Genomic DNA, 13,404 nt, shown 5'->3' on the forward strand with positions numbered 1-13,404 from the left:
TGTCCCGCACTCACGCCCGGCCTGAGGTCCAGAAAAGCCGCCCAGACACAGGTAAGTGGCAGCCGCCTGACTCTGCAGCCCCACGTTTCCCCCACCATGGTATTTTTTCCGTTTTATGAGGAGGTGTCCCAGACATTATATCCTTCTCACCTGGAACAGGCTCTCGATCTCAGAGATGCTTTAATTTTCGCTACACCATGGGTTCTCATAATTATATTTGCTACTTACAAGATATGTACAAGGTGTTCTGCCAAAAGGTTAAGTGACCTTGAGGCTGAGATACAAGAGTTAACAGATATGTGCTTATGACCTAAATGCCCTAAGCGATTTGCAGTCAGCACCCGAGATATGTGCTTACGACTTAATGCCCTAAGCGATTTGCAGTCAGCACCCAAACTTCTGTCCCTGCAGACACGTGTTCGGTTCCTTCTGCGGCTTCCATGACCCCTTCACCTGCTGTCCCTGCAGACACGTGTTCGGCTCCTTCTGCAGACACGTGTTTGGTTCCTTCTGTGGCTTCCATAACCCCTTCCCCCGCTGATACCTCGTCATTAAGAGACCTTGTGGCTGAGATACAGGAGTTAAAGGATATGTTTTCAGTGTTTAGAGACCTTAAATCTTTTGCAGTCTGCCCCAAGAGCTCCGTCCCAATAGATACGTGCTCAGTTTCCCCTGAGGCCACTACAGCAGCTTCTACTTCTGTAACTCTTTCCCACGCATCATCAGACCAAGTCCACACCTTCCCGGTAAATGTGGCCCCCAATAGACAAAACCCTCAGGTGTGGCACCCATACTCCTCTAAAGAGCTCAGAGAACTCTGCCAAGCGGTCAGGGAGGACGGAATTCACGTGTCATGGACCAAGTCCATTTTAAGGAGTTTTTACCAGCACCTTAACACCCCCCAGGACTGGAAAGACCTGGCTTGTGCTGCACTCCCAGACCCCCTCTACCTACAATGGAAGGCATACTTCCGTGATGAATGCTCTAGACAATCGCAGGAAAATAGTAATAAACAGGTAGAATGGAATTTTGATGCTTTGTTTGGAGCAGGAGCGTTTGAATCTGGAACTCAGTAGGCAGAAGCTAAGTTTCCAACTGGTTATTTTGAACAGGTACGCATCTGCACAACACAAGCATGGGAAAGGGTTACCCCAACCAACGTAGATTCTTCAGTTCCCATTAACTCTCTTTGCCAAGAGAGTTAATGATGGTACTGATGAATCATTAGCGAACTTCATCTCAAGGGTGAGGCAAACCTTAGAGAGAAAGGTTTATAATCCTGAAATCCTCTCTTTCCTCCTGCGTTCTATTGTCTGGGATGGCATGATAGCACAATTCCGTCAGTTATGCCTTAGTCTTAAACACCTACATCCAGATAATTGGATTTTAGCGACACAGGAACTTACATCAGGCAATTATGGGGCACCCGCTATGACACAGGTTTATGCAGTTACCCCACGTAATCAAAACGGGGCCTGCTTTCAATGTGGTTGCCAAGGGCATTGGCATAACCAATGTCCTGATAAGCTGCGACCACGCCTCCAGTTAGAGCAACCCCGCCTCCAGTTAGAGCTACCACGCCTCCAGTCAAGGCAATCCCGCCTCCAGTCAGGGCAACCCCGCCTCCAATCAGAACAGCCCCGCCTTCAGTCAGGGAGCCAGAAGCCACGTACGGTGTGTCCCAGATGCCATAGAGGGTTTCACTGGAAGAGAGATTGTTGGTCCAAATTTCATAAAGATGGCACGCCCCTGAATGGTACAAATTCAGGGCCTGAGATTTTGTGGACCACTCCTGTTTTAGAACGAGGTCACCCTACTATGACAGTAAAGATTGACAACATTCCTTTTAAATTTTTGATTGACATGGGTGCAGAAAAGATGATTTTAAGGCAAGCAGAGGTTCCCAAAAATTGGGAACTCTTCCCGGGACCCTGTATACATGGGGTTGGAGGGGTGACCCAATCCTTTCTCACACAAGATTCGCTCATGTGGGAAGACCCGGAAGGTTCTACTGGACACTTCCACCCATTTGTAGCTGATATTAGCACCAAACTATTGGGCAGGGATCTTCTAGAATGTCTTGATGTTAGGATATCCACAGATGCCTCTGCAGAGCATAACACCCACTCCTGCAAGACCAGATCTAACCAGCACCCCCAATACTAACTGCCACTGTTCGTATACAAACTCCCCGCTTAGACAGGCTTTCTAATGAACCTGTCTGGGTGGAACAGTGGCCTTTACCTAGGGATAAGCTAGAAATTTTTAAAGAGCTTGTCCGAGAGCAGTTGTCCTTGGGACACATTCGTCATTCTCAAAGCCCATGGAATACTCCTGTCTTTGTGATTAAAAAGTGCTCAGGAAAATGGCGCCTCCTCCAAGTTCTCTGTGCAGTTAATAAAACCATGCAGGTCTGGGGCTCCCCCAAAAGGGGTTTGCCTCTTGCTTCTGCAATTCCCACGGGAATTCCAATCATAGCTATTGATATACAAGATAGTTTTTTCTCTATTCCTTGCATCCACAAGATTGTAAACGTTTTGCCTTCTCTTTTCCTTGTATTAATAACGCCAGCCCTGCTGATAGATTTGAATGGGTGGTGCTGCCCCAAGGCATGGCCAATAGTCGTACAATTTGTCAAGAGGTTGTTAAATCTGCCCTTTTCCCATATATCCATAAGGGCCTTAATGTTTTTAATTACATGGATGATGTATTAATATGGGGGAAATCAGATACAGATCTCTGTGCCCTACGTGATTTTCTCATTCCTGCATTAAAGAAAAGTGGCCTTAATGTGGCTCCTGAGAAGATACAGCTAATTCCTCCAATATCTTTTTTAGGTTCAGAGATTTCTCTAACGCAAATTTGTCCCTTAAAACCTAGTGTTAGTTTTCCTTCTAACCTCACTCTTGCTTCTTTACAAAGTTTTCTTGGAAATTTAAATTGGCTTAGGCAGTATCTTTATCTGCCTACTAGCTGCCTCCAACCACTGTTTGACCTGTTAAAAGGAAACAAACAGCCCTCCTCAAAACATAGGTTAACTCCCGAGGCCTCCTCGGCACTGGAAAGGGTTAACCAGGCCCTCCAGGACATGCATCTTGTTTGATTCTCCCCCTCCTCTCCGGTAAACCTTCTAATCTTTAACTCCACCCCCACAGTAGTAGGGGCATTGTGGCAGAACCATGGGGTTCTCGAGTGGCTTCACACGCCAGTAGGCGGAGCTCCAAGACTACTCACTGAGATAGATGCATTAGCATTCATGGTTCGCCAAGGAAGAAATAGGTCTGTGCAGGTCTTAGGGAAAAAACCGGATTTAATTATTCTGCCCTTTTCTCTCACAGATACAGAGTGGCTCATATGCCATCATTTCCGCTTTGCCATAAGCTTCGTGGGGTTTCCAGGACAAATAGATAACCATTTTCCTTCTAATAAATTGATAGCTTCTTTACCTCTTTTGCCTCTCCTAGCACCTAAACTTTTCTCTCGAGATCCCATTCCTTCTGCTCCTACAGTCTTCACTGATGGTGGAAAAAAGGAAGCTGCTGCCCTTATATATTACCCGGACAAACAACCCCCTAAACCTCTCTTTACTGAGTTTCCTGAGAATTCCCCTCAGTACAAAGAACTTTATGCTGTTTTCCTTGCATTAAAAGCTGTACCAGAATCCTCCAACCTTTTTTCTGACAGTGTGTATACTGTTAACTTACTTCCATGGCTTGCTCGTTCCTATGTGAAAATTGATGACAACCCACTTTCCCCTCTCTTGATTCAAATCGCCTCTATGCTCTCTTCTCAAACCCAACCACTATATATTCAGCACCTTCATTCCCACAGCCCTCTTCCTGGTTCCCTGTCCGAAGGGAATGCTGTAGCTGACCGCTTTGCCTCCACAGGAGCTCTCCTAGTCTCTGTCTCTGATCCTGCTGACTTTCATTCTCTAACCCATGTTAATCTTAAAGGCCTTCGAGCTCGATTTCCTGATGTTCCTTTACTACAGTTAAAACATATACTCGCTACATGCTCTTCCTGTGCAAGTCTCACAAAAACACCTGTTACTCAGACTCTTGGTGTTAACCCCCGAGGCTTAAAAGCTAATGCTATTTGGCAAATTGATGTCACCCACATACCAAACTTTGGCAAACAAAAATATGTGTTTGTCTCAATTGATACCTTTTCTAAATTTATGTGGGCAACAGCTCAGACAGGAGAAAGCTCTAAAAAGCTTATAAGCCATATGCTCTCCTGTTTTGCTGTGATGGGCTTACCTCCTCAACTGAAAACTGACAATAGACCTGTGTTTACCAGCAAACAATTTAAAGATTTTTGTTCCCTCTGGAACATTACTCATACCACAGACATTCCCTATAATCCACAGGGACAAGGCATTGTCGAGAGGGCCCATCAAACCCTTAAGGCTCAATTATAAAGATAAAGGAGGAATGTACCCCCCCAATATCCAGCTAGCAAAAGCCTTAACTACGTTAAATCTCTTTAATATTTACAATAACTCAGACTTACCTCCTATTATTCTTCACTGGCAAACACCATCTACTCTCCCATCTATTAAGGTCAAATGGAAAGACCCACTTGATAAAATTTGGAAAGGGCCTGACCCTCTATTGACCATGGGAAGAGGTTTTGCATGCATTTCCCCACATAATTACTCTAAACCTGTCTGGGTTCCTGCCCGCCATGTCCGACAATACCCTCATGATGGCACTCTTATCCCTGAAGAACAAGAAATACAAGAGGACTAGCCGCAGGATACATCCCAGGACCCATAATATGACATGGCAGAACCTACAAAAGTTAGCTCACAGAGTCCTCTCTCCTACCCCTCCCCTGAATGTCTTATGTTATGACTGGCCAGTTGTGTTTTGTGAGTGAGTGTGTTGAATGACCAAAATTTTTTGTATGACCCATCTGCTCAGAGTACTCTAAATGTTAAAACCATTGTCACTAACATGCGTTAACTCTCTAATTAACCTGAGTCTGTTTATAGTCCAAAGTAAAAATGGTTAAGAAAAATCAAAATATTTAAACCAATTATAATCATCGAGGTATCAATTATAATAAACCTCTAACTTGTTACAAGTTTTTTTTTTTCACAAGTAAGTGATTACAGCTATCAAGCCTTCATATAAAGAATCATCTGTTCATATGGTAGGGTATTAAACTGTAAGAAGTTCCTCCATATCCAACCTATGTGAATTAACAACATTCACATATTCTTGTACACTTAACTGGTATATCTTGTCTTGCCACCATAGGCCTGCCTTTGTCAGCCAACAATTTAAAGATGTTTCCCTTTATAACATCACCCATGCCATAGACATACCGTACTACCCCCAAAGACAAATGGCTGTTCCCCTGGACATCACATCCACTGACTGCTTCCCTTAGAATTGAGATATGTTCCCACCTTTTCATACAATGGATACATTCCCCCTTCCTTACCTGTGTACCCTTAGTTGTGGGACCCTAGCTTGTTTTACTTCTCCTGCTCACAATAGGTCCTATAATTTTTTTTTAAACATTTTAATTTATTGAAAAAGAGAGGAGGAGAGAGAAAGAACCAGATATCTTTCTGGTACACATGCTGCCAGGGATTGAACTTGGGACCTCACGCTTGAGAGTCTAATGCCTTATCCACTGCGACACCTCCCAGACCATGGTCCTATAATTTTTAATAAGCTCATGGCCTTTTTGCAACAACAGATTGATGCCATAAAGACGCAACCTATACAAACTCACTATCATAGGCTGGACATGGCAGTATATTGAGTTGCTGTGGAGGATTTGCCCCCCTCCATCAGAACATCCACCATGTAGAGGACTGGCTAGCCAATGATGGGTAAAAGGGAAACTAGCGCTATCCAGTCAACCTAAGACAGGGCACCTGGTACTACTGGGCAAAAATGACCAGGTGTTCCAATGACGGGTAAGACGGAAGGCTGATCCCCAACCTAAGACAGGCACAGTCCGCCCTGCCACAAAACAAAGTCCGCCAAACATCAAAACATGATATAAGAAAGGGGGACATGTGGGGAGCCACATGTGCCCTCAAGGTTGCTATTGGCATGGCCATAGAGTTTATGTTAAAAGGTAGTTCCTGGGAATCGGGCGGTGGTGCAGCGGGTTTAGTGCAGGTGGCGCTAAGTGCAAGAACCGGCTTGAGGATCCCAGTTTGAGCCCCTGGCTCCTCACCTGCAGGGTAATCGCTTCACAGGCAGTGAAGCAGGTCTGCAGGTGTCTGTCTTTCTCTCCTCTTCTCTGTCTTCCCCTCCTCTCTCCATTTCTCTCTGTTCTATTCAACAACCACAATATCATAATAACAACAATATAATTACAACAATAAAACAACTAGGGCAACAAAAGGCAAAATACAACAACAAAAAAAATCCCGCTTCCCTACACCTTAGAGTCCTTGTTAAAAGATAAGTTCTTTTTCCCCATGAATCACCCAGGACCTTCCAGATAACAGCTGACTACCATGACAAATAATATAAAATATAATCATAAATGAATAGGAAAGATACATCCCCCAATACTCAGTTGGCTAAGGCACCAAACCTCTTTTTCTATAAAGCATTCAAATCAGATGCCCTGCTAACCACGAGAAGCAGATTGTTTGTGTTTCTTCCACAGGAATCCGGGAAAAAAACATCTGGACCCCTGCACACCCTGATATCACCCGTTACATGGCACGACTACAGTGGCACACCCCCCCAAAACCCTAGATGTCACCTGACGCGATCTGAAGAACCTGACTCACAGACTCCAAGGACAGAACTTTTTTACTGCCTGTCTGCCTTTCCTGCTTCTGCTATGACCTGTCACGTTTTGGCAGTTCCAGCTCACTCTCTACAGAAAAGCAGAATTCCAGAGGCTGACCTTCCTCATGCAGCATTTCATCCCCTGCCATTTCTCCCCCGTCGCCTACTTTGGACTGAGACTTTTATCGGACTTGCTGGTATACCCTTTGGACACTTTAGACAATTTTACAGCACCTTCCTTCCCTTCACGTTGCTGGTTTTTCATAGACTGACCCTGACTTTACAGACTGTTGCCCTGGCCATTAGATAAAAGGAAAGGGGGAGATGCTGGGAAATTGTGCCGATGCAGTCACATCTGCCATGTTGTCCCCTCAGGCTACTGCTAGTTACTGCGAGAGTTGGGACATTCTCGGAGTGCCTGTTCAGCCATGTTGTGCCCTCAGGGCATTGTCTATTTCCCCGCCATAGTTGAAGTGCTTTGGTTACTCCTCCCCCCTCTCATTCTCATGAGAGTTATTATTCTATCCTGGAGTGCTATGGTTACTCCTCCCCCTTCCCATTCTCGCAAAAGCTGCTCCTATAAAATCCCTTCTTCTTCCGCACCTCGTTCTCTTGCCAGCGCTTCCCTTCGGTGTTCAGACGCAGGAAAGGTTACTGTGTGAGGTGGCCATTTTCGCTACCTCCACGTGGCCCAACCTGCCTCTCTAGCACCCAACTCTGAGGTGCCAGTGCAAATAAAGATTTGTGTTCCCTCTTCGCTCCAGACCCCCCCTCTCTCTTCTCTGCGGTCCACAACAACAGCAGGTGTCTCTCTGGCTCTCTCCTTCTCTATCCTCTCTCCCTTCTTGATTTCTGTCTGTCTCTATCCAATAAATAAATAAAGATAATAAGAAAAAAAATTAAGGAAGAACAAGAGAAGTGATACTGTATGGTTTTAAAGGCTTGGTGCTAAAAGGCACAGCTGGCTCTCTGCTTATTCTTTCTTTAAAAAAATAAAATAGGGAGTCAGGCGGTGGTGCAGTGGGTTAAGCGCACGTGGTGCAAAGCGCAGGGACCGACGTAAGGATCCTGGTTCGAGCCCCCGGCTCCCCACCTGCAGGGGAGTCGCTTCACGGGCGGTGAAGCAGGTCTGCAGGTGTCTGTCTTTCTCTCCCCTCTCTGTCTTCCCCTCCTCTCTCCATTTCTCTCTGTCCTATCCAACAACAAAGCAATGTCAACAATGGCAATGATAACCTCAACAAGGCTGCAACAACTAGGACAACAAAAAGGGGGAAAAATGGCCTCCAGGAGCGGTGGATTCATGGTGCAGGCACCGAGCCCAGCAATAACCCTGGAGGGGAAAAAATAATAATAATAAATAAAATAAAATAAAATAAAATAAAAATATGTGGTGCAGGAGGTGGCACAGTGGATAAAGCATTGGATTCTCAACCATGAGGTCCTGAGTTCAATCCCTGGCAACACATGTACCAGAATGATGTCTGCTTCTTTTTCTCCTTCTATCTCTCTCATTAATAAATAAATTCTAAAAATAATTTAAAAAAATAAATCTTGCACCTGGGTGGTGACACACCTGGTTCAGCACACGTTACAATGTCCAAGGACCCAGGTTCAAGCCCCCAGTCCCCACCTGCAGGGGAAAGCATGGCTGCAGGTGTCTCTCTCCCTCCTCTCTCCATTTCTGACTGTCTCTATCCAATAAATAAATAAATAAAAAGATAATACAACAAAACTTCTAAAACAAAAATAATAAATCTTAACAAACAAAAAAAACCCCAGATGATATGGGTTCCCAGGACTACACAACCAGTGAGGTTCCAACAGGATATGCTGTTGCTTAAGTTATTTCATCTGTTTCAGGAAAACTATTACAAGTTCATCCCAGAGCACAAAAACTCATTTAGAAAGAGAAAGTAACTATCAAGCTCTAGAGAATCTTAGCTATGTCTGATAATATTTTTCCATCAGAAATGTTTCCCATCACCATATTTTTCCAGATGGGTGGGCAAACTGTAATTCTGCTCTAAAATTCCATTTTCTGGAGTCCCCCTACAAGCATTTTTCAATTATGGGCTTTAACAAAATGTTCAACAACAGTGAATGCAGACTTCTGTGGAATTATGTATATAAATGTGCTTACAAATGGGTTTGGACCCTTGTGTGGAAAGAGCCAAGAGGTCCCAAAATAGAAAAGTCTTCAAGTAAATCAGACCTGACTTAAGAATTCGTTAAGTAATGGGGAAGCTTAGTGACTTTATATCAAAGCGCAGCCGAGGCCACATTTTAACTCCTCCCCACTTACTCCCAGACTCATTTTATTTCTGTCACCCTCTTCACCTTTGCAATCTCTTCCATTCAGCAAAATCACTGCCGTTCAGGAGAACAAATGCTTAGGGACTTCTATTGCTGATCTTCCCCTCTGTGCAGTGATGGAAAAGACAGCTTGAGTTTTCAGCTCCGCATGAGACACGATGGGTAAAGGAATGAGTTCTACCTCCGCAGCAAGCCCCTGGTTTCCCTGGGAGACCACGCAAGTAAGAGCTTTTTTTAAACCGAGGGCTCCTTGCAACCATGACCTTTTCTTGCGGCGGGTCAGTTCTGTCTCTTTTTAGATAAGCAGGCTGCAAAAGAATGATACCTGCAGTTTCTTCACCCAGCACCGCCCCCTCCTTCCCGGTGGGGCCTTGTAGTATCCGAAGTGTCCAGCAGATGGCGACACAGCTGAATCTTAGTGAGCTGCTTTCTACGTAGCAAAATCTGGAATCAACAGGAAGGGAACTTTTATTTATTTATTTATTTAACATTCTAGCCACCACGGTGGTGGATTAATGGGTTAAAGTAAAACAAAAAAATCTAATTTTCAACAAAATAATTCCCCCTTTTTCATCAGGTCTGAGGATTTTTATTGGACTGAATAAAAACGCTTTTGGACTAAGTAGAGATGATTAAAACAAAAAAATCAGTTATTACCCACATACACTCTGGTTCTCATATAAAATCCATTCTTGCAAAGGACCGAGGGAGCAAGTTTTCAAGTAGCATAAACTGTCACCAAGCAAAGTGACTCTGAAAAGTTAGCAAGAAGCCAGGGTGAGAAGCCCGCCGCATCAAGGCCAGCAGGGCGCGGGTCGGACCCGCCTCCCGGAAGTGACCGTCGTGGCGAGCAGGGCGCGGCTGCTGTGAAGCAGCGCCGCCTGCTGGTGGCAAAGGAGACAATTCGGGCCTCGCCCAAGGCTGAGGCCTTGCTGCGGAGGAAATTTGGGCCTAAGCAACACCCCTGCAATCAGGATGCTGCATGTTTTTGCTAGTTAGTACCAAGGAAAGCTAAAATAATGGACACGACCAGAACAGCCCCTATGTTCGGAAGAGAAACCGAGAGGCCCGTGGTGATGTTATTATGCACTGTTCCAAAGGGCTTGCCTCTCATGCTTTCTAAAGAAACGAGGGGTGGATTTGATCTTTGTGATCTACTCATTTTTTAAGACAACCCTAAAAGAGAGTAAAAGAGGTAAAAGGGCCAGGGAGACAGCTTAACGGTTCTTCTAAAGATTTTCATGCCTGAGGCAAGTTTGGTCCCAGCACCACTACAAGCCAGAGCTGTGCTTTCTTTCTCTGGCTAGAAAAGAGACACAGAGACAGAGACATTCAACAATAAAACCGGCAGGGAGCCATTTTTCATTTCTCCTATTCTGCTCTATGCTATTTACAAAATATTAAATAATCTTATTAAAAGCATACTGGGGTGGGGAAAATAGCATAGTGGCTATGTGGACAGACTTTCAGGCCTGGGGCTCTGAGGTCCCAGATTCAGTTCCCCCACACCACCATAAAAACAGAGGTGAGAGGGAGTTGAGCGGTAGCACAGAGGATTAAGCGCACGTGGCGCAAAGCGCAAGGACCAGCGCAAGGACCAGCGTAAGGATCCGGGTTCCAGCCCCTGGCTCCCCACCTGCAGGGAAGTCGCTTCACAGGCGGTGTCTATCTTTCTCTCCCTCTCTGTCTTCCCCTCCTCTCTCTGTCTTCTCCTTTCTCTCTGTCCTATCCAACAACGATGATATCAGTAACAACAACAATGATAACTATAACAATAAAACAAGGGCAACAAAAGGAAATAAATAAATATATAAAAAAGAGCTGAGCAGTGCTCTGGTAAGAGAAAGAGAGAGAAGTAAGGAAAAGAAAAGAAAAGGAAAGAAAAAGGAATGTAAAAAAAAAAAAGGAAAGAAAAGCAGGTAACTGTGCTCATCATTTTCCACCAGGCTTTTCATTTTTATTCCAGGATTGCCTGCCGCAGTGCTGCTTCTAGAGTCCCTCCTCCTCTCCCCACTGCCTTTTTCTCTTCCCTCATTTGACAGGGGGCCTCTGCAATCATCTGCTTAGAACACGTCACCAGCCTCCAGTGGGAGAGAATTGTGGTACCACCTTTCTCCCCCTATGACTGAAGCCTGCAGAAAGATGCTGACTGGCTCTTCTGCTCTCGCACCAGTGTCATTATGGGAAATGGTTACCTGCAAGATGATGCCAAAGTGTGGCTTGGCTTTCACTTTTCGTGCCGCATAGAGCTGTATGCTGCCCTTCAGAGGCTGTCTCCTATGTCACACTGCCCAGAAGATGCACTAGTAACTTTCCTGTCCCTTCCATCTGCAGGGATCCACTGTTCTAAGTGTAAGGATGGCTCATCTCTATTTTTCTAATGATAAGGGAGTAAAGACCTTCAGATGTACCTTTCATGATGATTATTCTTGGCCCCTGTTGTCTGACATGAAAATCCCTATCTCCCACTAGCAAATAGCTGGAGGTAGAAATTACAGGCTCAGTTTCAAAACAGGCCCTGTAGTCCAGTGGCGCCAGACACACCATAATTAGGAACCCACTGGAGAAGGAGGTTTGGCTTCTGGAGGGTTCCAGAGAAGGGAGATTGGGCCCCCCAGTCCTGTAGCTGGCCAGTAGGGGTGTACCCTTCACAATCTAGATCCACATTGTTTGCAAGACAAAGAAGAGTTATAGATAGTAACAGTGAACGAGGAACAGTGTCCAAGACTGTACTTGACATTTGTTTAAGACAAAGACATAAAGTCAAGGAAGGGAGTGCCCCCCCCAAGTGTAACTTGTATAAAAATGTTCTTTGTGGGGAACGGATACAAGAGCAGATAACAAATGCTATGCAGGCAAGCTCAGATCCTCCCACATCCCCCAGGAAGGCTCCGCCAAGAACTACTAACCTAATCCGCAGAGACAGCCAAGCCTTGCTGCTGCTGTCCTCAGAGGGAACTGGCTCAGACAAAGCCAAGTGGCTTCCATGAGGGGGTGGGGCGCTGCTCTCTCTTTGTTCTGCCTTGGAAAATGGGTTCTCAATGGTGCTCAGGCTTTCACCTCTTGCAGTAGGGCAAAATTAACTCAGAGCCAACAAAGTCTTAGCCCATTTCAGGGAGCCCTGGACTCCATGAAATGCACGGGCAGACCTTTTTTTTTTTTAACTCTTACACATGAACATTTATTCTGAATTTCAGGGCTTGAGAAAGGAAGGTTCCCTCATCAGATTAAAAATAAATAAATAAATAGAAAGTTCAATTTCAAAAAGGGGTAATAGACTAAAGTGCTTTGAATCGTCTTTACCCTAACAGTTACACGTTCTGCGCCTTACGTGTAAGACTCTCTTCTTCACAGAAATTATGATTTCCCAAGCACATTCTTTTGTCTGCTGAGAAATTCCTTCTGCAGTAAAAGGACTCTTTGAGAAAAACAGACCATAAATGATTTTTTCCCCCCAATCCTGTGAATAACATTGGGCATAGACTTCGTGGAGGTTTTGAAGTCAGTCACGGGAAAAAACAAAACTTCCCTTTTAGCTAAGAAGGACTCCCCCCACCCCCTTTCATTCCAGCCTCCTGTGGCAACTTGAAGAGACCACAGACCAGAACAGCTGTCAGGCCTGGAACCAAAAGAGATTTTGCTTCTAATTTGCATTTCCTCATACCCAGAATGGCTTCTGTCTCAGATAGTATCTCTGGGATTCAAAATATGCATTTTCTTATTCATATATTTTCTTCTCTTGGTTGTTCTGGATAATAGGAAATACCAAATACCCTCTCAACAAATGCTTTGTTACTTTGAAATATTGATGTGATGTAAATTTTTCCTCTAAGGAGACAAAATGTGGTTTCAATGTATAAAAGTTGGAATCTGCTATGGGGGGTGGTGTGGAGAGTAGCTAATCTGAACTCTGTTCATTTCATCCTCTTGGTAGTTCTCAGTCTAAACTCCAAAAAAAAAAAAAGATGTTTTTCCTTCACTCCTCTATGCAACAGTGATCTTTTCATTTTGGTTCACCCTCCTTTAAAAATAGCAACGTTTTGGACTACACTGCCACCAGCTGCGAGTGGAGTGAAGACATAGGCGCCCACTCCTGTGTCAGCAAGAGGCAGGCAAGCCCAGACAAGGCAGGCAGGCAGGCGGGCAGGCGGGCAGGCGGGCAGGCGGGCAGGCGGGCAGGCGGGCAGGCGGGCAGGCGGGCAGGCGGGCTGGCGGGCGGGCGGGCAGGCACTCCCAAGGTCCTCAGAGCATCTGCTGACTGGAGGAGTCTTAAACAAAACTACATGTGGCTTCTGCCCTGGGCAGCTGAGCTGGTCTT

The 13,404-nt window shown here is 45.2% G+C and overlaps 1 pseudogene; it reads right to left on the reverse strand.

The window, feature by feature from the left end:
* LOC132539524 (tubulin alpha-1C chain-like) overlaps nt 1-13,404 on the reverse strand; it is a 79,928-nt pseudogene that overhangs the window by 25,140 nt on the left and 41,384 nt on the right.

The sequence above is a fragment of the Erinaceus europaeus genome, chromosome 7 (genome assembly GCF_950295315.1).
Source record: "Erinaceus europaeus chromosome 7, mEriEur2.1, whole genome shotgun sequence".
In the NCBI taxonomy this organism is placed as follows: Eukaryota; Metazoa; Chordata; class Mammalia; order Eulipotyphla; family Erinaceidae; genus Erinaceus; species Erinaceus europaeus.